Source organism: Ornithorhynchus anatinus, chromosome 2 (genome assembly GCF_004115215.2).
Source record: "Ornithorhynchus anatinus isolate Pmale09 chromosome 2, mOrnAna1.pri.v4, whole genome shotgun sequence".
Taxonomy (NCBI): Eukaryota; Metazoa; Chordata; class Mammalia; order Monotremata; family Ornithorhynchidae; genus Ornithorhynchus; species Ornithorhynchus anatinus.
The window spans coordinates 87,751,368-87,778,229 of NC_041729.1; the positions used below are offsets into that span (position 1 = coordinate 87,751,368).

Below are 26,862 nucleotides of genomic sequence, written 5' to 3' on the forward strand. Positions count from 1 at the left end.
GATTGAGACACAGACAAGTGAAGTGACTTGCTCAAGGACATGCAGCAGAAAAGCAGCAGAGCCAGGATTAGGACCCAGGTCCTCTGACTCCCAGGCCCGTGCTCCTTCTACTAGGGCACACCACTTTCCTTTAGCTGCAGGGTCCACTACCTTCTTGCCACATTTCAGAATCCCGTCAGGAATTCTGATCCAGGGCTAAGCCAGCTGCTACCTTGGTGGAAAGGTTCTCATGACCTCTTGGGCTTCCCTAACAATTCCAGGAGGTCTGGTGGGGTTCTAATTCTAACTGGGCCCCCAGTGACTCCTCTGAAGTTGCTGGGCATTGTGGAAGAGGCCCCGGATCCACCATGCCCCTCTGGCATCAAGAAAAAGTGTGCCCTAACCAACGGTTATTTCTCTGGGAATGCTGGAAATCCACTGCCAAAATAGACACGCCCAAATATGCACCCCTAAACTGCTTTTCTCCATGTCCAAGTCATTTAAATAGTATAGGCATCCCTAATTTTTTTTTGGTCTTGTCAACAGAGAGCCCTGGGAAAGGAAGAGGCTGCTCAGCAGCTGCCACAGGTTTTGTAAACTCAGCAAGATGGAAGTGAAGAAACCCAACTGAACACACACACCAGAAGCAGGTACTGACCTAATTTGAGCAGAATTTGGTTACATTACCAGATTTATCTTATAGTTAGCACACTAATGCTAATCTGAAGAGTTATAATAGTTGGAGCAGTAATAGTACTGGTAACAGTAATAATTGTAAATAGAGAGAGTAATAATTCTTTCCCTCTTCCTCTCTTTCTCCCCTTCTTTCCCTTCCAGCACTTGGTACAGTGCCTGGCACATAGTAAGCACTTAAAAAATACCATAATTACTCTTATTAAGGGCTTACTGCATGCACAGCCCTGAACTTAGCACTGGGGGAGAAATGTGCAGGTGAAAGCTAATCCATTAATCATATTTATTGAGTGCTTACTATGGGCAGAGCACTGGGCTAAGCACTTGGGAGAGTACAACATGATAGAATTGGTAGACACTTTCTCTGCCCACACTGAATGTGACACACTCCCTGGCCCTCCAGGGATTCACAATCTAAATATAAGTGGGGGAAGGGTTTGCAAAAGACAGAGTAGGAAAGATGAAATAATATCAAAAACACAGAAGATGAAGTTTGAAGTTCAGCAAGAGCAGGGATAAAAGGGACCAGTAACAAATACAGAGTCCAGTCCTGTCTGAGGCTTCTTAAAGTTCATTCATCCATTCAATTGTATTTATTGAGCACTTACTGTGTGCAGAGCACTGTACTAAGCGCTTGGAATGTACAATTTGGCAACAGATGGAGACAATCCCTGCCCAACAACAGATTCACAATCTAAAAGACTAGTTCTCAACCTGGAAGAGGTTGAGCGCTGCTGCTGTTGTTGCTTATATCCCTCATGTGGCCAGGCTTTTCATTATTTAGAAATGGGTGGGCTGGGTCTCACCTTCTTTTCCCTACTGGGAAGTTGTGTGTGGCCTAGAGGAGAGTGCACAGGTCTGGGTGTGTGGAAATCTGGATTCCAGTTTCATCTCTGCCCAGGCCTGCTGTCTGACCTTGGGCAAGTCACCTAGCCTCTCTGGGTCTCATCTATAAAACGGGGATAATAATACCTGCCTCTCCCTACCATGTAGGGATGTGGTGAGGATAGAATGAGATAATTGATGTGAAAGCACTTAGGAAAAATACAAGCGTTATTCAAATCCAAGGTGTTATTATTATCACTACTCCTGCCCTGCTGCTGAGGGTTGGAGGCTCAGGCCCTAGAGCTTCCAGGGAAAAGGGAGGGAGGGAGGAAATGAGGCTCAGAGTAGCACTATCTTCTTTAGAGTAGGATTTGCCATTGGCCAAAACTGCCAATGAGATCGTCCTTGGACATACCTCATTATGTACAAGATCCCTTTGTCAGACTCACATTCTTCGTAGTTTCCAGAGTACAAATTTCATCAGAAGGCCACAGTGGCTCCCAGAAAGAAGAGCTTCACTTCCTCTCCCACAAAAGTAAGCTCCCATTAAGGGGATTCTGGTTTTCACTCTATATTTCTGGCCACTTTTCCCCAGCTTCCTTCCTGACAGGGCTCTCTGTTAACTGATATCTGTAGTAGTGGTAATGATTATATTTGTTGTTACTAAGCTTTTGGGAAGCACAAAGTGGAGAAGTGAACATTCCCTGCCAACAAGTGGCCTGAACTCTAATGGAGGAGAATGACAAAAAAATACTTACAAATAGAGTAATCAAAGGAAGTAATTGAATGTACAACTGAATAACATATCTGCAAAAGTGCCTAGGTTAGGTATAAATAAGTGCCTAAAAACTCCTGTCATTAGGCAGGGATTGTCTCTATCTGTTGCCGAATTGTACATTCCAAGCTCTCAGTATAGTGTGCTGCACATAGTAAGCACTCAATAAATACTATTGAATAAATGAATGGTGATTGCTGGTGAGCCTGTACAACTTGGGAAAGGCTTTTTGGATATTTAGGAGAAGCAGCATGGTGCAGTGGATAGAGCATGGGCCTGGAAGTCAGAAGGTCATGGGTTCTAATCTCTCCTTCCAGTTGTCTGCTGTGTGACCTTGGACAAGTCACTTCACTTCTCTGTACCTCAGTTACCTCATCTGCAAAATGGGGATTGAGACTGTTAACCCCATGTAAAGACAGGGATTATGTCCAACCCGATTTGCTTGTATCCACCCCAGCATTTAGTACAGTGCCTGGCACACGGTAAGTGCTTAACTAATACCACTATTACTATTATTATTTTTATTAGGATGACATTGAATGTCGGGAGAGCTGTAACCTGTCAGGTGTGGAGAGGAAAGGAATTCTAGTCGGGGGAAATGATGAAGGCTAGAGCACAAAAGCTGGAGAGGGGAGAGGCATGTAGTGTTAGAAGCTTCATCCAGTCAACCACTCATTCAATCGATGGTATTTTTTTGAGTGCTTACTGTGTGCAGAATACTGTACTAAATGTTTAGGAGAGTACACTGTAATCGAGTCGGTAGACATGACCCCTGCCCACCAGGAGTTTACAATCTAGAAGGGGAGATGGACATAAAATAAATTACTGAAAGTAGAAATGATAGGGTCTAAGGATATATATGCTAGTGTTATGGGGTGGGTATCAGGTTGCCTAAAGGGAATGGATCCAAGTACATAGGTGACACAGAAATGCTTTGAGAAGCAGCATGGCTTAGTGGAAAGAGCACAGGCTTGGGAGTCAGAGGATGTGGGTTCTAATCCCATCTCTGCCATTTTACTGCTGTGTGACCTTGGGCAAATCACTTCACTTCTCTGGGCCTCAATTACCTCATCTGTAAAATGGGGATTAAGACTGTGAGCCCCACGTGGGACACATAGTTCCCTTCTAGACTGTAAGCCTGTTGTGGGTAGGGATTGTCTCTCTTTATTGCTGAATTGTAGTTTTCAAGCACTTAATACAGTGCTCTGCACACAGTAAGTGCTTAATAAATACAATTGAATGAATGAATGAACAACTTGATTACCTTGTATCCACCCTAGCACTTAGAACAGTGTTTGGCACATAGTAAGCGCCTAACAAATACCATAATAATAATTAAGAAGGAGAGTGAGTACATGAAATGAAAGCATAGTCAGAGAAGGCCTCTTGGAAGAGATGTGATTTTAGGAGGACATTGAAGATGGGGAAAGCGGTGGACTGTCATATATCAAAGGGGAGGGGGTTTCAGGCCAGGGGGAGGAAGTGGGCAATAAGGGATCAGCGGTGAGATGGGTGAGATTGAGGTATAGTGAGAAGGTTTGTGCTAGAGAAGCAAAGGGTACAGGCTGGGCTATACTAGATCAGCACCCAAACATGTTCTGAACATTATCAAGGTGTTAGTGGCTTTTTACTTCCTTACAGTGAGCTATGTGGCTTTGTCCTTGACCACTGACCTTGTCCAAGACCATTCATCTCATACTGGGTGGGACACATCTCCAAGAGGTCTTCCCCAACTTAGCCCTCATTTCCCTTACTCGCTCTCCCTTCTGCCTTGTTCTTTCCCTTTTTTTTTTAAAAAAAAGTGTATTTGTTAAGGGCTTATTATCTGTCAAACACCATTCTAAGAGCCTTATTCACCCTACCCTCGGCCCCCCCGTAATTATGAACATACCTGTAATTTACTTTAAGGTCTGTCTCCACCTATAGACTATAAGCTCTTTGTGGGCAAGGCACATGTCTACCAGCTCTGTTAAATTTGTACTCTCCCAACTGCTTAGTGCAGTGTTCTGCAAACAGAGCTCAATAAGTGTGGCCTAGTAGATAAAGCTGGGGCCCGGGAGCTAGAGGACCTGGGTTCTAATCCTGGTTCCACCATTTGATTGCTGAGTGTGACCTTGGGCAAATCCCATAACTATTCTGTACCTCAGTTTCCTCCACTGCAAAATTAGGGATTCAATGCTGTTTCCCTCCTCTAGACTGTAAACTCGTTGTGGGCAGGGAATGTGTCGATTATACTGTTATATTATTGTACTTTCCCAAGCACTTAGTAGAGTGCTCTGCACACAGTAAGTGCTCAGTAGTTACAATTACCTGACTCAACTCCAGGCTGAGCCCATCAGTAAGTGAGTAAGAGAGTGTGTGGGTGTGTACCTACCTGTGTGACTGCCTTTGGGACTGTATGAAGATGCTGTGTGTGTATCTGTTTGGGTGGGTGCCTATGTGAATGACATTTTTGGAGGACTCCTTCTCTGTTAAGACGAGATCAGGCCACAGCCCGGAAGGCCCAGTGGTGGTCTGAAAATGGACAGCGGCTGGATTACCAACGAGAGCTGGACAGACTTGGGCCTGATGGTGGTGCTTTAGTTCTCTGGGATTGGAGAGGACAAATAGACGAAGGAGGTGGGGCTTCCACTGTGCCTCCTCGAACCGAAAGTATTCTTGGAATTTAAATGAGACTCACACTTGTGACCTAAATGCAGAGCTCATTGCTGGGGATAGCCCTTACCCAGCCCGTAACCTTTTAGCCATAATCCCTGGGGTTGTCCTTGGGAGATTTCACAAGAGCAACGTGGCCGAACCTGTTCTCTCCTTGGCCGGGAAACCTCTGAGGAAAGCCCGGGGTGCTGTTGAAGAGGATGCCGTGACTCTAGCCATGCCACATGCCACCCTCTGAGTCAAGCACTGAACTTCAGCCTCAGCCCTGCTTCGCGGGGAAGTCACAGGAGGGACATCTATCTCATATTTAACAGTGGCATCGTCCCAACTTCTTGCTGAGGAAGAGCGTTTCCATAGAAATGTGGGGATTTTATCCACATTTGGACGAGCAATTGCAACGTCGTCTTCCTGAAATTCCCCACAAAGTTTCAATTGGAGAAGTTATTATTCATTTCCCCTCTTGGGAACTGCTAGGCAGCTGGAGAGTAATGACTGTCATGTTTCCCCAGAACGTGCCAGGAGTTCTAAGGCAACCAAGATATTGTAAGCTGGTAATGTCTCTGTTAAGTGTTACGGGAGGATCTCCCTGAATGGAAACAATGGATAGTTCTAGCAACCAAATCTTAAAGAGGTTTTGTTTCGATTCATTTTTAGAAGCCAATCCAAAGCAGCGTGGCCTAGTGGGTAAAGCACTGGGAGTCAGAGGACCTGGGTTCTAATCTCAGTTCAGCCACTTTTGTGCTGTTTGACCTTGGGCAAATCACTTAGCTTCTCTGTGCCTCAGTTAGCTCATATGTGAGATAGGGATTAAGACAGTGAGTCCCATGTGGGGCATGAACTGTGACCAACCTGATTAACTTGTATCTACACCAGCACTTAGTACAGTGCCTGACATATAGTAAGCACCTAGCACATACTATAAAAAAGTTGCAAAGGTTGTGAATCAGGCCAGGAACTCTTATCCCATCTTTTCTCGTTATTAAAGAGCTTGTTTTCCTCTTGTTTTGAAATGTATGGAAATTCAGCCTCATAGGTTTATGTGGGGCTTAGATGTCAAACTAGAGAGGACCTGGGTTCTAATCCCAGTTCCGCCACTTGTCTGCTGTGTGGCCTTAGGCAAGTCACTTAACCTCTCTGTGTCTGTTACCTCACCTGTAAAATGGGGATTGAGACTGTGAGCCCCACATGGGAAATGGACTGTGTCCAACATGATTAGCTTACATCTACTCTAGTTAAAAAAAATGGTATTTATTAAGTTCTTGCTATGGAGAAGCAGCGTGGCTCAGTGGAAAGAGCCCGGACTTTGGAGTCAGAGGTCATGAGTTCAAATCCCAGCTCTGCCACTTGTCTGCTGTGTGACCTTGGGCAAGTCACTTCACTTCTCTGTGCCTCAGTTCCCTCATCTGTAAAATGGGGATTAAGACTGTGAGTCCCACGTGGGACAACCTGATTCCCGTGTCTACCCCAGCGCTTAGAACAGTGCTCTGCACATAGTAAGCGCTTAACAAATACCAACATTATTATTATTATTATTATGTGCCAGGCACTGTACTAAGCGCTGGGGTGGAGACAAGTCCCCTCTCAGGGTGGCACCTAGAGAGTTCCCTGTACTCTACCAATCACGACTACAGGAGGGAGAGTAAAACAGAGACACACCCACTCCACTCCTAGCTTGGAAAGAGGCTAGTGAGTGGCAGGCAATCTGCTACCAGTCAAAACTCACCTGTACTGGGCAGCAGCGGCATGGGAGAGAGTCAAGAGCAGAGACTCGTTTACTTGCGCGGAAGGTGGCAATGATAAACCACTTTTGTATTTTTACCAAGAAAACTCTACGGATACATTACCAGAACGAATGCAGATGGAAGTGGAGCGTTCTGGGAGAGATGTGTCTATGGCGTCGCTACGGGTTGGACACGACTCGACAGCCTAAGACAACAACAACTTAGTACAGAGTTTGACATTTGGTAAACTAGTCAGCACCTAACAAAGTACAAAAAAAAAAGATTGGGGTGTGTGTGTGTGTGTGTGTGTGTGTGTGTGTGTGTGTGTATGTGTATGTGTGTGTGTGTGTTTTCTCTTCATGGATAAACTTTACACTCAGTGGTGCTGATGGCTGACTACAAAGGACTACTCAGGGTGTACTTTCTCTCTCTGTTTCTCTATTTTTGTTTCTCTCTCTTTCTGTCTCTTTTTCTCTCTCTTAATGCATATATATATAATCAGTGTATGTGAGTTTAGATAGCATTCAAAATACTAATGGACGAAGCGAGCTCAGTCTTATTAAACTGCTTACTAAATAGCCAGTGCACAAACTTTCCCTTCCTCTCCCCTAACCACGGGCCTCTCTAATTTAATTCAGAAAAATTAGGAACTACTCTAAGTTCTCTATCAAATTCCCCAACCACAGTTCAATTTATTAGCATGTAGGAGGGCACAGAGTACTCCTCCCTCTTGTCAACAGTTTAGTCAGAATCATTTAATGGGCCTCCTCTTCCCATTCACACTGTCAACACCTCCTTCCCCACCCTTGTCTGTCAGTCTTTTGGGGGGAAAAGGAAGGAAAAATGCAATTTTTTCTCTCCTCAAGGTGATATGACAGTGTTGCCATACTTCCTTTCTCTTCTGTGGGAGAAGGAGGGCTGAAGGGCAAAGGTTAGATATTTGAAGAGCATTTGAAGAGTAATTGCAGGCCTGGGTGAGAATCAATCAAAGGTATTTTCTGAGCACCTACTGTGTGCAGATCATTCTACTCTTGGGAGAGTACAATACAACAGAATTGGTAGAGGCAATCCCTGTTCACAAATAGCTTGCAGTCTGGAAGGAGAGCAGACATTCTTTCAGATTACAGATTACAGTTAGGGGAATGGCAGAGTCTAAGGATAGGTACAGAAGTGGTGTGGGGCCGAGGTGAATATCAAGTGCTTAAGGGGCTCAGATCAAAGTGCTTAGGCGATACAGAAAATAGGGGAAATGAAGGGTGAGTCAGGGAAGGCCTCTTGGAGGAGATGCAATTTTAGTAGGGCTTTGAAGGTGGGAAGAGTAGTGGTCTGTTGGATAAGAAGGGGGAAGGAGATCCAGGCCAACGGGAGGATGTGAATGAGGAAGAGGCGGAGAGACAGACGAGATCGAGGTACAGCGAGTAGGTTGGAAACAGAGGAGCAAAGTGTGCAGACTGAGTTGTAGGAGATCGGTGAGGTGAAGTAGGAAGACGAGAAGTGGATTCTTAGAAATTTCTGTTTGATACAGAGACGGAAGGACAATCACTGAAGATATTTGAGGAGTGGGGAGTTATGGCCTGAATGTTTTTTGAGAAAAACGATCTGGGCAGTAGAGTGATGTATATCCTGGAGAAGGGGCAGAGGCAGGAGGCAGGGAGGTCAATGAAGAGGCTGATGCAATAGTTAAGGCAGGATACAATTGGATCAGCAGAGTAGCAGTTAAGAGGGTGAGGAAGGGGCAGATTCTAGAGATGTTGTGAAGGTAGAACTGGCAGGATTTGGTGATAGACTGAAATAAGTAGGTTGAATGAGAGAGATGAGTGGAGGATAATACCAAGGCTATGGGTTTGTGAGGCAGGGAGGATGTCGGGGAGGACAGGGCTTGGGAGGGGAGGTGGAAAGTTTTGTTTTGAGAGAAAATGCAGAATCCACATTTTAGGTATCTTGCACTGGCTCTACCTGTACCGCTAAAACAGACACTATTAAACTGAATGTAGGTGGAAGCTGTCAGCGGGAGTTCCCTGAGATTTTGTTCATCTGCTGCAAAGTTCATGTGAAGTCAGTGGCCTCACCCTTCCTCAAAACCAGATGGGCCATAACCAGGAACAAGCGGGCAAGTTAAAACCCAGGCCCTCCAAAGAGGATTTGGGGATCACAAATTCAGAACTAGCCATATTTTAACTCTCATGATGCCAACATTTGTGCTTCCAAATCCTTTTGACACTTCATCACCTTATTTGTGAGCTCTAAAGGAGATTGTTTCTCTTCTTGCCAACGATAATCCAGGTTTTTAGATCAACAATAGCAATGCAACTGTAGCCTAGATTCTTGTGTACTATTTTTAAAAATGTATCAAGCATAGTAGATAGAGCACAGGCCTGGGAGTCAGAAGGTCCTGGGTTCTAATCCCAGCTCCACCACTTGCCTGCTGTGTGACTTTGGGCAAGTCACTTCACTTCCTCTTGGCCTCAGTTAACTCATCTGTAAAATGGGGATTGAGACTGTGAGCCCCATGTGGAACACGAACTGTGCTCAACCCAATCTGCTTGTATCTTCCCCAGCACTTAGTACAGTGCTTGGCACATAGTAAGCAGTTAACAAATACCATAATTATTATTATTATATCTAACATCTGTGTACAGCCACTGAAGAAGGTATTTTTGTGGTTCTATCTTTTTATCGATTGCTCTGGGTAATATTATTAACCTTCATGCCCATTTTATAGATGAGGAAGCTGTGGCTCAGTGGCAAGAGCCCGTGCTTTGGAGTCAGAGGTCATGGGTTTGAATCCAGGTTCGGCCACTTGTGAGCTGTGTGACTGTGGGCAAGTCACTTCACTTCTCGGCGCCTCAGTGACCTCATCTGTAAAATGGGGATTAAAACTGTGAGCCCCACATGGGACAACCTGATTTCCCGGTGTCTCCCCCAGCGCTTAGAACAGTGCTCGGCACATAGTAAGCGCTTAACTAATACCAACATTATGAAGCAGCATGGCTCGGTGGAAAGAGCCTGGGCTTGGGAGTCAGAGGTCATGGGTTCGAATCCCAGCTCTGCCACTTGCCAGCTGTGTGACTTTGGGCAAGTCATTTAACTTCCCTGTGCCTCAGTTACCTCATCTGTAAAATGGGGATTGATTGTGAGCCCCACGTGGGACAACCTGAACACCTTGTATCCCCCAGCGCTTAGAACAGTGCTCTGCACATAGTAAGCGCTTAACAAATACCAAGATTATTATTATTATTATTGTTATAAGCATGCTATTTGTTTTATCCATAAATAGGGAGTTTGTCAGTGCAGAAGACTTGAAACAGAGATTCCAACCGATTCCCTTTAGTTCTCCAGTTCTTTTTCTCTTCACTAGCTCTCTCGGAAGTGTGAAAATAATACTGTAAAAAAACAATGAAAGAAGTCTCCAATATATGTGACCCACTTTGTTGCATAGTTTCACAAACAGTGAAACTCAAAAAGGAAGTCAGTCTCCTAGCTTCAAAGATAGGAGAATAAAAGACAACAACCATTGTATGGAGAGCTGAAATTGGGAATCTCAAACAAGGAGGACAAAGGAAACGTTTTAAGGACCTTGAAAAAACCATGTGTCCAGGAAGCAGCATTGTCTAGTGGAAAGAGCATGGGTCTGGGAGTCAAGAGAATTGGGTTCTAATCCAGACACTGCCTCTTGTCTGCTGGGTGACCTTGGTCAAGTCACTTAACTTCTCTGTCAGTTATTTCATCTTAGACTGGGAGCTGCATATGAGACAGGAATCATGTCCAATCTGATTGTACTGTATAAACCCTAGTGCTTAGTACAGTGTGTGGTGCATAGTAAATGCTTAACAAATACCATAATAATAATGATAATAATAATAATGATATTTTTAAAACGCTGTATCCCAGCTAAAACTGGGGGTCAGTTCCTGAGGCTGGGCCAACATGGTGTACTGCTACACCATGAAAGGAGTAAGTCATGAAAGGTGCAACTCTTTTTGACTGAAACCTTCATATAAGCTTACTTTGGTTTCTACCAAAAACCAGAGATCAGAGGCTAAAACAAAAATAGATCCAGCCACTGCACACATCAAACATGACAATACCAAAAGAATAGCCATTTTGTGTGCACAGTATGGCCAGGAGTCCCACACTGGGCTTTTCAGTCTCACGCTTACACTCTTATAGGTGAACTTCACAGTCAATCAATCAGTGGCATTTATTGAGTGCTTTCTGAGTGCAGAGCACTGTACTTGAGAAACAGCATGGCCTAGTGGAAAGAATCAGAGGATCTGAGTTCTATTCCCGGCTCCACCCGTCTGCCGTGCGACCTTGGGCAAATCACTTAACTACTTTGTGCCTCAGTTTCCTCATCTGTAAAATGAAGATTAAGACTGTGAACCCCACTTGGGACAGGGACTGGGTTCAACTTATTAACTTGTACCTACCCCAGCACCTAGTACTGTGCCTGGCACAAAATAAGCAATTTAAAAATACCACAACTATTATTGTCATATTAAATGCTTGGGATAGCACATTACAACTGAGTATTCAACAGTCAGTGATATCTTTGAATGTGAAGGGACACTATAATGTTCCAACTCTGACAACTGTCAAGTGTTGACTGGCACAGAGATAACTCGATTCCTGTACAGAATAGCCTTGAGGGTGGGTCAAGATCTGCTTTTCTGAGAACCAAAGTACTTCCCTCTTTTATCTCTATTTTTGCATTGATAAATCCCAGGATTCTTGCTGCTAGTAACACCTTCTGTTTTATAGAAAACAGCATGTAGGTAGTGGTTCAAGGGAAAAAGTCTGGGGGGAAGGGGTTTCCCAGTTGAAGGCTTCATTCACTGAAGCAGCATGGCCTAATGGGGAAGAGCATGAGCCTGGGAGTCAGAGTACCTGGGTTCTAATCCCTCCTGGCTCCGCCACCTGTCTGCTGGCTAACCTTGGGCAAATCACTTCACTTCTCTGTCCTTCAGTTCCCCCATCTGAAAAAGGGGGATTCAATAACTGTGAACCCTATGTGGGACCTGATTATCTTATATCTACACCAGGGCTTAGTACAGTGCTTAGCATGATTACTTTATATCTACCCCAGGGTACAGTGCTTGGCACATAGTAAGCACTTAATAAATTTCACAATTATTATTCATTCACTGATTTCCCCAGGGAATGAAAGGAGTTTCCTTTTTTCTTTTTGGAATTTGGGAAATTAGCTTTCCTGCCTCTGACCCATACATGAACGTCAGCTACAGAGATCTAATTTCTGCAACTCAGTGAAAGTTTATGAATAAAACAGGAAAGAGAAGATGCAGGGCAGTGGGACCTGCACAGCTCTCCTGCTGTGAGTTCAGACCTTTTTGTAATTCTGAGAAGACCTGGTTAATCTGCAAAGGAATGACTCACAGTCAGCTGACGATGCAGGAAGGAACCCAAAGCTGCATTGACAGATGGGAAAGTACAGGGTGAATCGAATGTACTTTTCATAAAAAGAGGCAAAAAAAAGGATCAGCACCAGGCCCTGGGGCTGGTGGGCAAGTATGTCACAAGGTCAGAAAGCCCAGTTACTCTTAATTCTCCTGTCTAACCAAGCAGGAAGGCTTTAGGCTTACAGATAATATTTTTAAAGCCCCATAGTCATTTCAAGATTTTGTCCCTTGTAAGATAGGCATTAAAGTGCAACACTGGCAATCCCAGCAATAACCATAAGTGTGAACAGGAGAAAGCTGTATGGGAATCTGGGGGAAGGAAAATGGAAATATTCCTTGCCTTGTCAGGGAAATATCTTGCTTCCCAGTTGCACAGTGAATACAAAAGAATCCTGTCTAGGTTCTCAGAGGAAGACAGGCTTGTCCAGTTGGGGTTATTCTTTTTCAAGGAGAACTGCTTTGTAGGATGGAGTGATTAAGGGGACAGCGGTAAATATTCTATTAAACAAGAGGGACCAGAAGAAAGAGGAAATAGTATTTAACCTATCAGAAATTAAGCTGTGAAGCAGCATGGATTAGAGAAAAGAGCACGGGCCTGGGAGACAGAGGACCTAAATTCTAATACCAGCTCCACCACTTTGCTGCATGACCTTGGGCAAGTAACTTCATTCATTCAATCGTATTTATTGAGCACTTACTGTGTGCAGAGCACTGTACTAAGCGTTTGGAAAGTACAAATCGGCAACAAATAGAGACAATCTACAGTCTAGAGGTCTAGCTTAACTTCTCTGTGCCTCAGTTGTTTCCTCTGTCAAATGGGGATTAAGGCTGTCCAATCTGATTATCCTGTATCTACCCCAGTGCTTGGTACAGTGCCTGGCACATAGTAAGTTCTTAACAAATAACATAACATGAGAAGCAGCGTGGCTCAGTGGAAAGAGAACGGGCTTTGGAGTCATAGGTCATGGGTTCGAATCCCAGCTCTGCCACTTGGCAGCTGTGTGACTGTGGGCAAGTCACTTAACTTCTCTGTGCCTCAGTTATCTCATCTGTAAAATGGGGATTAAGACTGTGAGCCCCACGTGGGACAACCTGATTCCCCTGTGTCTACCCCAGCGCTTAGAACAGTGCTCTGCACATAGTAAGCGCTTAACAAATACCAACATTATTATTATGGAGGGGGGCTGGGGAAAGGGATTTCAAATAGGGATAGAGGCAGAAGTTGACAGTGCAACTCAGGGGACTAAGATCAAAACTACAGTGAGCCAGTGAGTTCTAATCCTGGTTGCCCTGCTGACTCATTCTATCTCCTTGGGCAAGTCACAAACTTCCCTGCCGCTTAGTATTCCTCACAAGAAACTCATTCTGATTGTCCCCGTTGAACAGGTACTGACTATGTACCACCCCAGAAGTCTGGAAATGGCAAAAGCTACAACAACCCTGCAGGTTATCCATAAATATGCTTTCTCTTCTCCTGCTGGGTGCTAGCTAGGTATTGGGTCGGGGGAGACTGGGGGAAATTGGAGAATAAAGTTGCAGGGCTGCCTGCCATTAGGATCCAGGCAGGTAGGTACCACAAGAAGTCCTCCTTTTTTAAAAAAATGGTATTTGTAAGTTTTTACTATGTGCCCCACATTGTGCTAAGTGGTAGGGTAGATACAAGCTAATCAGGTTGGACACAATGTCCCATACGGGTCTCACAATTTTAATCGCCACTTTACAAATGAAGTAACTGAGGCACAGAGAAATGAAGTGCCTTGCACAAGATTACACAGCAGACACTGGTGGAACTGGTATCAGAACCCAGGTCTTTCTGACTCCCAGGCATGTGCTCTATCAAGTAGTAGGCCACACTACTTGATTGAGATTGTGAGCCCCACATGGGACAGGGACTCTCCAACCTGATTTGCTTGTAACCATCCCTGTCCATAGTACAGTGCCTGGCACATAGTAAGACCTTAACAAATACCACAGTTTTTATTATTACTTCTCTAGCAATATGATCACCATCAGCAAGCAGGCAACCACACCTGCAACTCTGAGTTCTAGAAACAACGCTATTTGTTCTCTTCTGGCTTCCTAGGAGAAGAATCCTTCACAAACATGAGGATTCCTTTGGGCCTGGTAGATTCAAGAGCCCATCTTTTCTCCTTTCCCATATCCTCTGAAGTTCCTCAGATAACTATCCACCAATTTTCTCTGTACAGCTGTTGGGAGCTTAGGAAACCAAAGACTTTGCTTCAGTTTCTCCCCCATCCTATTCCAGGTCTTCCTCTGACCTACTTCAGATCTTCCCTCATCCTACTCCAAGTCCAAGCCATCCCACTCCAAGTCTTCCCGAATCCCACTTAAGATCGTCCCCCATCCTACTCCAGGTGTTCCCCCATCCCACTTCAGGTCTTCTCCATCCTACTCTTTGTCCTTCCCCATGCCACTCCAGGTCCTACTTAGCCCATTTCAGGCCTCCCCTAGCATATCCTGTTGGGATTCTTGCTAAGCGTAAGGAAACAAGTGAGTAGCTCTGTGGATCTCATACACAGGCAGGCAGTGAGGGAAGGAAGAGTCATACTCCTCCCACACATCATGCCAGAGAAGGGTGTCTAGGGCATCTGCACCATAGCTCATAACTTAATACCTTGGTTTTCTCCAGCTCAATTTTTCCCCAGATAGTTCAAAACACTTTCATGTCCAGCACTTCCTTATGAGACTGGGAGGGGCAGGTATTATTATTCCCATTTTACAGGTGGGGAAATAGAGAAGTTAACTGACTTGCCTATGGTCATATAGTGAGTTTGTCAGAAAGTAATAAAAAAGATTGGCTTAAAAATGACTTACAATTTCAGAATCTATATTACAAATGTATATATTGCTGCTGGCTGCAGTGCCCTTTACAAAGTCAACTCTGCTGCCTGAGAAAGGTCAAATTGAATGCTTTTAGTTTCATTAGGGAAGAATTTGCCACACATCCATTTGGCTGACCCTAGAGTTAGTCCAGTCCTTAGAACAGTACTTGGCACAAAGCAAGTGCTTAATGAAGGACCATTATTAATAGTCACTAACTACTACAGAACCAAGCAAATACGGTAGGTGTTTATAGAGGAGATGCCTCTGAAGTGGTAGGCAAAATAAACACATGCTGACGGCATGACAACTGTGGCATTTACCATAGGTAGTCATCATCATTAAGGAAGCAGTGTGACCTAGTGGAAAGACCATGGACCTGGGAATCAGAGAGCCTGTGTTCTTATCCCTGCTCTACTACTTACCTGTTGTGTGACTTTGGGTAAGTCACTTAACTTCTTTGTGTCTCAGTTCCCTAATCTGCAAAATGGGGATTACTTAGACAGTGGGACCTGATTATCTCATATGGACTCCAACACAGGGCTTGGCACACAGTAAGGACTTAACAAATACCACAATTATCATTATCAACTGTGTTTTCTGAATCAATTGTTTTTTCTGATCATCTACTGGTACAGAGCATATTGGGGAATATATTGAAGCAGCAAAAGTAATAATAATGTTGGTATTTGTTAAGAGCTTACTATGTGCAGAGCACTGTTCTAAGCGCTGGGGTAGATACAGGGTAATCAGGTTGTCCCACGTGAGGCTCACAGTTAATCCCCATTTTACAGATGAGGTAAGTATTATCTTTATCCTCAAGGCAAGGGGAAGACAAGTAGAGAAATATACAGTATGCCATAGTAAAAACAATGGATATGAGATATGAACACAGATGAGTAAATCAATAACAGATAAACAAATTTATGAGTGATGAGGAGGTGGTGTCATAGGAGAGGTGAGGAGATCAGGGACTACCCACTGTAAATGGTAGATCTTTAGGGGCACTTTGAGGAAGAGAATGTCATGATTTGATGAAGCTGGGGCAAGGGAATTGCAAGTAAGGAGACATGTGTAAGCAAATGCATCAGTGGTGGGAGTTTTAAGGCCTAAAATCAATTAGTTTTGTTTGGGACCGAGGAAGATAGCAAGCCCTTGGGTGGAGGAAGAAGACAGAAGATAGTTAAGGAAGATTCTCCCAAGCATTTAGTACAGTGCTCTGCACAGAGTAAGTGCTCAATAAATTCCACTGATTGATTGGAGAAAGAGCATGGCCTAGTAGAAAGAGCATGAGCCTGAGAGTCAGGGGGCCTGAGTTCTAATCCTGTGCTCTGTCACTTGCCTGCTGTGTGACCTTGGATAAGACACAATTTCTCTGTACTTCAGTTTCTTCATCTGGAGAATGACAGTTAAATACCTATTCTCCATCTCCCTTAGACTGTGAGTCTCAGATGGGACAGGGGACTGTATCAGTTTACATTGCCCCTACTGCAAACAATGGCATTTATTGAGAACTTGCAATGTGCAGAGTACTCTACTAAGTGCTTGGGAGAATACAGTACAACAGAAATAGCAGACACATTCCCTGCCCATAATGAGCCTACAGTCTAGAGACAAGCTTACAGTCTCCAGGGTTCAGTTCAGTGCTTAGCACAGAGTAGGCACTTAAATACCATAATTATTACTTTTATTATTAGGGGCGACAAGCAAAAGAGGGACAAATGCAATCTGGCGGGAAGTACAGGAAACCAAGTGGCCACTTTGTGAAGGCTATTTTAGCTGGTCTTCAGGGGTATAATTGGGTTTGCTATTTAAACTCTATGGCCTGATCCTCTAAGAGAAGGTCAGAAGTCGGACTCCACCAGACTTTAATAATAACGTTGGTATTTGTTAAGCGCTTACTATGTGCAGAGCACTGTTCTAAGCGCTGGGTAGATACAGGGTAATCAGGTTGTCCCACGTGAGGCTCACAGTTAATCCTCATTTTACAAATGAGGTAACTGAGGCACAGAGAAGTCAAGTGACTTGCCCAAAGTCACACAGCTGCCAAGTGGCAGAGCTGGGATTCGAACCCATGACCTCGGACTCCCAAGCCCGGGCTCTTTTCCACTGAGCCACACTGCTTTACTCTGCTTTTTACTACAACAGGATTATTCCCAAACTTTACACTGGGAACTCTTCAGAGCAGATGCCCATCCTTGCTGGGTTTTCAACTCCATGCACTTCAACCCGAAGACTGGCCATTGGTTATGCTCATTAAAATCCTTGAAAAAATATGGTGGTTTCAAACATATCAGAACTGTTCATATCAGAAGGAAAAATGCTGCCACTGAAAGAAACCCAATAGCCTAGGGTATGTGAGCCAGCTGGGACTCTTACGTGGCTGTGAAAACCAATTTTCAAATGGGAAAACCAGGCCATACACTGTGAGCACCCTCAGCCCAAGATTCTACAGCATTGAAAGATGGGAGAGCTCAGGCATAAGCATAATGCACGGGCTTGGGAGTCAGAGGTTGTCAGCTGTGTGACTTTGGACAAGTCACTTAACTTCTCTATGCTTCAGTTACCTCATCTGTGAAATGGGGATTAAGACTGTGAGTTCTATGTGGGACAACCTGATTACTTTGTATCTCCCCTAGCACTTAGAACAGTGCTTGGCAAACAGTAAGCACTTAAATACCATAATAATTATCATTATTTTATGATAAGCCTTAGGAAGAAGTTATGGTCTCAAAGACTTAAGGTGATGGCATAAAAATGATTTTTACATTGTCTTTCACTGATGAAGCTGTCATTCATTCCATCCATTTCTGCTTGCTGTGCTACCATTTTCATCACAATCAAAATCGAGTTATCTATGCAGGTCACTGCTCAGTGCTAAAAAACTGTGCTTAGCAGACACAGTCCCATTGCTTTAGAGATTTTACAGTCTAAGAAAATGCTCTGACATAATAATTAATAATCATAATAATAACTGTGGTATTTGTTAAACACTTACTTTGTGTCAAGCACTATTTTAAACTCTGGGGAAGAATCAAGATAATCAGATCAGATTCAGTCCCTGTCTAGCAAGGGGCTCACAACCTTAGAAGGATGGAGACATGGGCAAACATAAAGGACTTGAACATTAAATCAATAAGTGTGTGCTAACTTTACCCCCAAATACATAGGATCATGATCTTCACCCAGTGGGGGCTCAATAAAATCTACTGATCGATGGACTGTGACCAAAGGAGGAAATGTTATACGAAATGTTGCTCCTTGATAGTTTGCAAAATGATGATGAAAGTTACACGAGCAGGAACTATGTCCCGAGTAATCCACCTGCACATTTAGACCCAAACACAGTTGATTATATGTAATAATAATAATGATAATGGAATTTGTTAAGTGCTTACTATTTGCTAAGCACTGGTCTAAGTGCTGGGGTAGATACAAGGTAATCAGGTTGTCCCACACGGGGCTCACAGGCTTCACCTCCATTTTACAGATGAGGTAACTGAGGCCCAGAGAAGTTAAGTGACTTGCTCAAAGTCACACAGTTGACAAGTGGCAGAGGCGGAATTAGAACCCACGACCTCTGACTCCCAAGCCCATGCTCTTTCAACTTCTTACGAAACAAAAACTTCTCACTCTAGGCTTCAAGGCTCTCCATCACTTTGCCCCTTCCTACCTCTCCTCCCTTCTCTCTTTCTACTGCCCACCCCACACGCTCCGCTCCTCTGCCACCCACCTCCTCACCGTCCCCCGTTCTCGCCTATCCCGCCGTCGACCCTTGGGCCACGTCCTCCCGCGATCCTGGAATAACTCCCTCCTCACCTCTGCCAAACTAATTCTCTTCCCCCTTAAAAACCCTACTTAGAGCTCACCTCCTCCAAGAGGCCTTCCCAGACCTAGCTCCCCCTTTTCCCTCTGCTCTCTCTGCTCCCCCTCTACCCTCTCCTCAGCTAAGCCCTCTTTTCCCCCCTTTCCCTCTGCTCCTCCCCCTTTCCCTTCCCCTACCCTCAGCACTGTACTCGTCCGCTCAACTGTATATATTTTCATTACCCTAATTATTTTTTTAATGAGATGTACATCACCTTGATTCTATTTATTTGCTATTGTTTTAACGAGATGTTCATCCCCTCGATTCTATTTATTGCTATTGTTCTTGTCTGTCCGTCTCCCCCGATTAGACTGTAAGCCCATCAAAGGGCAGGGATTGTCTCTGTTACCGATTTGTACATTCCAAGTGCTTAGTACAATGCTCTGCACATAGTAAGCACTCAATAAATACTATTGAATGAATTAATGAATGAATATGTATATAAGCAATGCTATTCGGGGTTCATCAGTCACTCATCTGGCCCCATATTCTATCCCTGACAGTGGTAATTCTTTTGGAGGAACTAATTGATGGCTGTCCTCCTTGAAAGGTTTGATCAGTTTGAGAAGTACTGTGGCCTAGTGAGAAGCAATGTGGCCTAAAGAAAAGAACACGGGCCTGTGAGAGGGCCTGGGTTCTATTTCCGGCTCCATGATTTACCTGCTGTGTAACTTTAGACAAGTCACTTAATTTCTCTGTACCTATTTCCTCATCTGGAAAATGGGGATTAAATCCTATTCCCTCCTATTTAGACTGTGAGCTTCACATGGGACAGGAACTGTGTTGGATTTGATTAACTTGTATCAACCTCAGTGATTAGAGTAGTGCTTGTCACACTAAACATTTAACAAATACCACAACTATTATCGAATTCACTTTGATATGCAGGCTTGTTTGTAAATTCAACTACTGACTGAGAATAAAGTAAGGCAAAGCCTCTAAAAAGTTTAGTAATTTGACTCAAATTAATATTTAGTTTTTCCTCCTCATTTGACTGTAAGCTTCTGAAGGGCAAGAATCATGTCTTATAGCTTTCCGCCACCCAGGCCTACTAATAACTGTGGTATCTTTTAAGTACTTATTATATACCAGGCACTGTACTAAGTACTCGGGAAGATACAAGATAATCAGGTCTAGTCTGTAAGCTCCCTTAAGGACTGTAAGCTTGCTGTGGGCAGGGAATGTGTCTACCAACTTTATTATATTGTACTCTCCAAAGTGTGTACTCTTCACATAGTGCTCAATAAATAGTAAATTAATAGTAAAATTAATTGATTGATTGACTGATTAGGTCCCAAATTGAGCTCACAGTCTAAGAGGGAGTACAGGTATTGAATCCCATTTGGCAGATAAAGGAACTGAGGTTCAGAGAAGTGAAATCATTTGCCCCATGTCACACTAGAGGCAAATGGGGGAGGAGGGATTAGAATGCAGTTCTTCTAAAGCCCAGTCCTGTGTTTTTTCCACTAGGACATTTTGTTTGAGTGGCCTAGTGGAAAGAGCACAGGTCTGGGAGTCAGAAGACCTGGGTTCTAATTCTGTCTCTACCATGCACCTCACGTGTGACCTTGAGCAAGTAACTTAATTTATCTGGACCTCAGTTACCTCATCTGTAAAATGGGGACTGTGAGCCTGTGCGATAGGAACTATATCCCAACCGATTACCTTGAATCTACCCAAGCACTTGGTACAGTGCCTGACACATAGTAAGCACTTTACAAATGTCATAAAAAAGTATTTTCATATTACACAGAGAGTATGAACATGAACATATTACACAGAGAGTATGCAGCATCAGCGCTGCTACATCAACACTACTGCAAAACCAACTCTCCTGGTTGTTAGCTAAACTTTTCCCCTCTTCCCCTCACAATGCTAAACTAGCAGCCCTGGAAATATCTGCATCTCCAGGCTGAACTTCCGCTGAGAGAGAGGGGAAGAGAGGGAGAGGGAGAAAGAGAGAGACGGGGAAAGAGAGAGAGAGGGAGAGAGAGAGCACTGTCATTTACTAGCCTGTGTGCCTGAGCAATGCTCATCCCATTTGACAAGAAGCCAGAAAAGGGTCTTACTATATTTTCATGGGTCCAGAGTAAACATATGCTAGAGATTCTCTTCTCAGTGATAGTCACACTCATTGAAACAATCGATCAACAGTAGTATCTTCAAAACACAAGCCAGCTCTGGGTGGCTTCTGGGTGCAGAGCTCTAGCAGTGTGTCTAATGGAAAGAACAAGGGCCTGGGAATCAGAGGACCTGAGTTCTAATTCCAGCTCTACCACTCACCTGCTGTGTAACGTTGGGCAAGTCACTTAATTTCTCTGTGCCTCAGTTTTCTCATCTGTAAAATGGAGAGTAAAGTGCTGTTTTTCCTTCCCTTAGACTCTGAGCCTCATGTGAACCCGTGACTATCCAATCTGATCGAACTGGATATCTCACACCACTTTGCACAGTGTTTGACACATTAACAATGGCTTAGCACATGCCACTATTACTAGTACTACTTATAATAATCTGTGGTTATGGAATAAATATCTCTGAAATCTCATTATCAGCAGTCATCACTATATCCTCATTAATCAATCAATCAGTGGTATTTACCGAGCATTTACTGTGGGCAAAGCACTGTCCTAAGCATTTAGGAGAATACAAAGCAGCATGGTTTAGTGGATAGAGCACAGGCCTGGGAGTCAGAAGGTCATGGGTTTTAATCCTGGCTCCGCCACTTGTTTGCTGTGTGACCTTGGGCAAATCACTTCACTTCTCAGTGCCTCAGTTACCTTATCTGTAAAATGGGGATTGAGACTGTGAGCCCCATGTGGGACAGAAAAAAACTCCTCACTATCGGCTATTCAAAGCTCTCTATCACCTTGCCCCTTCTTATGTCGCCTCCCTTCTCTCCTTTTACATCCCAGACCACACACTCTGCTCCTTTGGTGCTAACCTTCTCAATGTGCCTTGTTTTCACCTGTCCCACCGTCGACCCCTGGCCCACGTCCTACTTCTGTCCTGGAATTTCCTCCCTCCTCACATCCGGCAAACAATCACACTTCCCCCCTTCAAAGCCATACTGAAGACTTAACTCCTCTAGAAGGCCTTCCCAGACTAAGCCCCTTTTTCCTCTGCTTCCCCTCCCCTCCCCATCTTCCTGATTTTCTCCCTTTGCTTACCCCCCACTTGTGTATATATGTACATATTTATAATTCTATTTATATTTATTAATGATGCGCACATATCTATAATTCTACTTATTTATATTGATGCTACTGATGTCTGTTTACTTGTTTTGATGCCTGTCTCCTCCCTTCTAGACTGTGAGCCCACTGTGGCCAGGGATAGTCTCTATTTGTTACTGAATTGCACTTTCCAAGCTCTTAGTACAGTGGTCTGTACACAGTAAGTTTTCAATAAATATGATTGAATAAATGAATGAATGAATGACAGGGACTGTGTTCAACCCGATTTGCTTGTATCCTGCCCAGTGCTTAATACAGTGCCTGGCACAGAGTAAGATCATTCATTTATTCAATAGTATTTATTGAGTGCTTATTATGTGCAGAGCACTGTACTAAGCACTTGGAATGTATAATTCCGCAACAGAGAGAGACAATCCCTGTCCAATGACTGACTCACAGTCTAGACAGGGGAGACAGACAGCAGAGCAAAACAGAACAAAACAAAACAAGACAACATCATCAAGATAAAGAGAATCAAGGATATATACACCTCATTAACAAAATAAATAAGGTAAAAAAGTGTTTAACAAATATAATTATTATTATGATGATTATTATCACTACAGAATGGATTTGGTAGACACAGTCCCTACCTACAAAGATCTTACAGTCTAGAGGAACATAAGTTCATGTCATTTCATTTCATATATCATTCATCATATCATTTCAAGAACTTAACCATTTCATAAACTCTTGTTGGGGTGGAGGAGTTTCTCACACTTTTTTGTGAGAAGAAGGAAAAAACTAAGACCAAAAGCAAATGTACACTTATTGTCATTCGCACACCTAGATCAAATGGAGGGGGAAAACAGCAAGGACCATCAGGGTGTGACATATGAAGACCATGACTATTGCTTTAGGAGGCTGTGCAATGTCACCAGACATCACTTCCCATCTCTGGGCAGTTGTGGAAGGCCCCATCCCAGCAATTGTCTGATTGCAAAACCACTTCCTGCCAACTGCTTTTCTGTTTAAAGGATGGATTTTTACAAGAATGTACATCCCTGACCCTTTTCCACTAGCCGACCTGCATTGAGCAGTAAAGCCTTGCCCAGGGCTATGATATCAACTCCACAACCCTCCAATCCATGTGTTAAAAGCGTCACCCTCTTTTCCGGTCAACCACTGTTCTCAGTGATCACACAACACTCTGACCCCAAGGGATATCATATGCAAGTGACACCTGTAGATAGTGAAGGAGTGAGGAACAAAATGTTAAAAACCTAAATGGATAAAACTCACAGTCTGCAACATATTAGCCAGGAAAACAAGAGTAAGAAAAACATACCTTCCCAGAAGCCATCTCCTGGGCAGGGCCAGTAGAAGATATATGAAAAAGAGACAGATGATTCATGATTTTTTTTTATGGTTCTTGTTAAGAGCTTACTAAGTTCTGGGGTGGATACAAGCTAATCAGTTTGGACTCAGTCCCTGTTCCCGTGTGGGCTCACAGTCTAACTAGAAGGGAGGTAAGATTTAATCCCCATTTTATAGATGGGGTAACTGAGGCCCAGAGAAGTCAACTGACTTGCCCAAGGTCACACAGCAGACAGGTGGCGGAACTGGGATTAGAACTCAGGTCCTCTGACTCCAGGCCCAGGCTCTTTCCACAATGCCACACTAGGCTGCTGCTTCTTGCTACCCTCTTGTTGCCTGGATCTGGGTCTGGGCGAGCAGGGGGCTACTTGTTCTGTACGAAGCCAGACCAGTCTCGTTCCCATGATTGCCTTCCCAGTGTGAATGGGATGACAAATCCATACTTTGAACTATGTTAGTTCACCAGGGAATCACCTCATCCCCCCAGAGTCTGGGAAAATCCAAAATAAGTTGAGGGCTGAGGAAATAAAAAACAGAAAGATGACTTGCCCCTGAGGCTCTCAAATCATTTTACATTCATTAAACAATGCATGCAATATTCCTTTGGGTAAAGGAGTTTACAAATCAATGAATCCATCTATCTTATTTGTTAAGCGGTTACTGTGTTCAGAGCAGAGAGATATAAGGGCTTACCTAGAGTACATAGCAAGCCCTTGACAGAATTCAGGTTGAAAGGTGAGTCACCGTTGGCAGGATCAAGGCAATTGTGATTTTCGGCAGAGGTTCAGTGATACAAAGAATTGCTGAGCAGTCAAGAAAATGAGTAGCAGAGGAAATAGAGCAGTTGCTCCTAGCTAACAGAAGGTGACTCAACCAGCATTGAAAACAGTGAAGAGAAAATACTTTGATATTGAATCAAAATTGCCTGAATTTGACCCATCCTTCTCCCTGAATGAATTCAGCTCACCATCACCCCCAACTTCATTTCTAACTGTGAATATGGTCAAACTCAGGCTTCCCTCTTCCCTCCGACAAGTGCTTCTGGGAACTAAAATTTCATTGAAGAAAGAGGAGCTGAGCAAAAGTGGATGGGATGAGGGGAAAATGGGAGGGGGTGCCAGTGGCGGAGAATTCATTTGGGGAAGTCAAATATGGGCTATTGTTAAATCGTTCACGTTAGCTGATATGGATCCCTTATTGATTGACTATCTCAAGCCATAGCAGGCTCTGCTTAGCTACGGAACCGCTGAAACTGGCTGAGTGCTAGGCTCATGCTCAGTTCAATGTTAAATCCATTAACCTAGATAATCTCTCCTGGGAAAATACCACTCCCTGACCTCCTAAATCTAGATATTTTCCTTTTCCAGACCAGTTGAAGCAGCTGAGACAGAAAACTAACCTGTGAATTACTTGAGCAATGACTTCCTAGCTCAGCGTTTGCTGCTTCCTGCTGTCAGCTTGGTTGGAAATACCCTCCACACCCACGCTTCCACAGTACCTGTACCTGGTACTTCTGCTTCTGAGCCTGCTCAGAGCTTGTTAAAGTTGCAGCAGGGTGAATGAAAACAGTCTGATAATGAAGTTGCCGATATTTTTGAAAACTCAAAAAAAATAAATAAAAAGAATTTCAGTTGAGGGGAAATCTCTTATTTCTTTAAACTGAGCTTACTCGCCTAGATCGTAGAATCTGAATGTAATCTAGGAATCGATCAATCAGTGGTATTTACTAAGGGCTCGTTACGTGCACTGTATTAAGAGCATGGGAGACTACAGTACAACAGAGTTTATAGACACATTCCCGTCCCACAGTGAGCTTGCAGTCTAGATGGGGAGACAGGTGATAAAACGAATTAGAGATAGGTAAATAAGTGTTGTGGGGCTGAGAGTGGAGTGACTATCAAGTGCTTATAAAGGGTACAGATCCAAGTGCATAGGTGATGCAGAAAGGAGAGGGAGTAGAGGAAAAGAGGGCTTAATTAGGGAAGGCCACGTGGAAGTGATGTGACCTCAATAAGGCTTGGAAGATGGGGAGAGTGGTTGTCTGTCACATAAATCAATCAATCAATCATATTTATTGAGTGAAAACTGTGTGCAGAGTACTAAGCACTTGGAAGAGTATAATACAGCAGAATTAGCAGACACAATCCCTGCCATTAACATGCTTACATGTTTATGAACAGGGGAAGGAGTTCCAGGCCAGGATGTGGGCAAGGAATCGGCAGCTAGATAGATGAGATGAAGGTTGTTCTTCATCATTTCTGGACAGATCCTGGAGCCACCTCTATAACCCCGCATGCTCTGTTACCACAAAGGCAAATATCATCCCTAAGAAGCTATCCATTATAGGGTTGTGTTTCTGGGTAGGGGAGAGAGGTAACCCCCCCAGATAACCAAAACAAGATATGCCAGTCAGGCAACAACAATTTGTTGACATTTAACTTGGGTTGTGACTCGACTCAGAACAACATTCCAATTAGATTCTTCACTGGAGAAAGAAAACAAAAACTGAGAGCCGATTTTAAATCTTGCTGAAGTGTCTCAGTATCTACCAGTCAGAATCTCACCGTGTGTCATTCAGCTGCTCTCCTCAGAGACTCAGTACATTACGGCACTGGATACTGATAGCCATATTGCCCTCTGCTCTGGATTGCTCATGAATGCTAGACTCACATGCTCTGCTCTTGGGTTGCCTTTGGTAATTGAATGCTTAAATATTAGGAAATAAGTGTTACGCAAAATTCAATTTGACCAGTAAACCTGCAGGCTAAGTAGAAGATGGCATTCAGCTCTTAAAGATCTGCCTAAGCTGGAAACCTTTGGCCCATTTCTGGCCTGGTCAAGTGCCTGAGTAGAATCCTAGGCCACCAGACCACAAGACCAGAGCTGATCCAAGATAGATTGGAAGTGCTCCTGGGATGCACAGGAACTGATTTGGACAATATTTCTCAGGGAAAGGGCAAGTGCTGTCCTGTGTGAGTAGTTGTCCAGCAGCAAAGAGGCAGTCTCCCCTGGACAAAATCCACCACATGACTATGGCACTGTCCTCTCTCACTCCCAGAAGTGAAGCCCAGGATCCTTGGTTTCCAGGGTGTCTTCTGGTCCTGGATCCATTAGCTAAAAAAAAATGTAGTGAGTGGTACCCCGACCTCAAATGGCAAGAGGAAGTGCTGAGGGTGAGGCTGGGGGGAGGCACAGAGAACTCAACTGAATCTAACCTGAATCCAGCAGTTGGGGATGTGAGACTGACCAAACCAGTAGGGGCTGGGGACCCTTGGGAGGCTCACTCTAGGCCTGGTTTGGGTAGCAGAGAATGCCCTTTCTTTTAAAGTGGACATTTGTTAAACACTTACTATGTGTCAAGCACTGTTGTTAGCTTGGGAGTAGCTGCGAGTTGATCAGGTTGGACACAGTCCCTGTCCTAGTGGAACTCACAGTTTAGATTGAAGGAAGGAGGATTTAATCCTCATTTTTCAGATGAGGAAATCTAGGCAAAGAGAAGTTAAATGACTTTCCCTAGGTGACACAACAGCCAAATGGTAGA

The 26,862-nt window shown here is 43.9% G+C and overlaps 1 long non-coding RNA gene across 1 annotated transcript; it reads left to right on the forward strand.

Annotated features, from left to right (window-relative positions):
- Window positions 1-531: 531 nt before the first annotated feature.
- On the forward strand, window positions 532-24,956 carry LOC114809121. Its single transcript, XR_003756882.2, has 2 exons — window positions 532-629; window positions 24,689-24,956. It is a non-coding gene; the product is annotated as an uncharacterized LOC114809121 (long non-coding RNA).
- The last annotated feature ends 1,906 nt before the right edge of the window (window positions 24,957-26,862 follow it).